Source organism: Octopus bimaculoides, chromosome 14 (genome assembly GCF_001194135.2).
Source record: "Octopus bimaculoides isolate UCB-OBI-ISO-001 chromosome 14, ASM119413v2, whole genome shotgun sequence".
In the NCBI taxonomy this organism is placed as follows: domain Eukaryota; kingdom Metazoa; phylum Mollusca; class Cephalopoda; order Octopoda; family Octopodidae; genus Octopus; species Octopus bimaculoides.
Genome location: NC_068994.1, coordinates 6,036,807 through 6,037,386, shown reverse-complemented (window position 1 = coordinate 6,037,386; position 580 = coordinate 6,036,807).

The window sequence follows — 580 nt, the reverse complement described above, 5'->3', positions numbered from 1 at the left end:
ACGAACGAATAAATAAATAAAATAAATAAACGCAACACCTTTATATGATGAATTTTTTAACAAATAGTTTTCTTTATTCAATAACATTTTACGAGTTATTTATGTAATAAAGAACTTAATACTCGATAATTTTCTGCAGTTAAAATTACATATAGTTTATTGGTTAAAATATCTGAATATTTATTGTTAATACATTTTTAAAAAAAACTTTATAGTCTAAGTGCACCAACTTTTTATTTTGCTTTCAAGTGCGGCGCGTGTAAAACAAGTCTGGGAACCGGTGAAATACATATACATACACACGTATGTACGTATGCATGCATGCATGTATGTATGTATGTATGTATGGATGGATGCGTGCATGTTACATGTATGTATGAATGTATACACATACATACATACATACGTACATACATACATACATACATACATATATACACATTCCGTGGACCAACAGGTTTTTGTGATCTGACGATACACCATAAAACTAAACCCTTTATGGACGGGAAACCTAAAGTAATCCCATAAACCGGCCTTCCCCATTATATATATATATATATATATATATATATATATATAT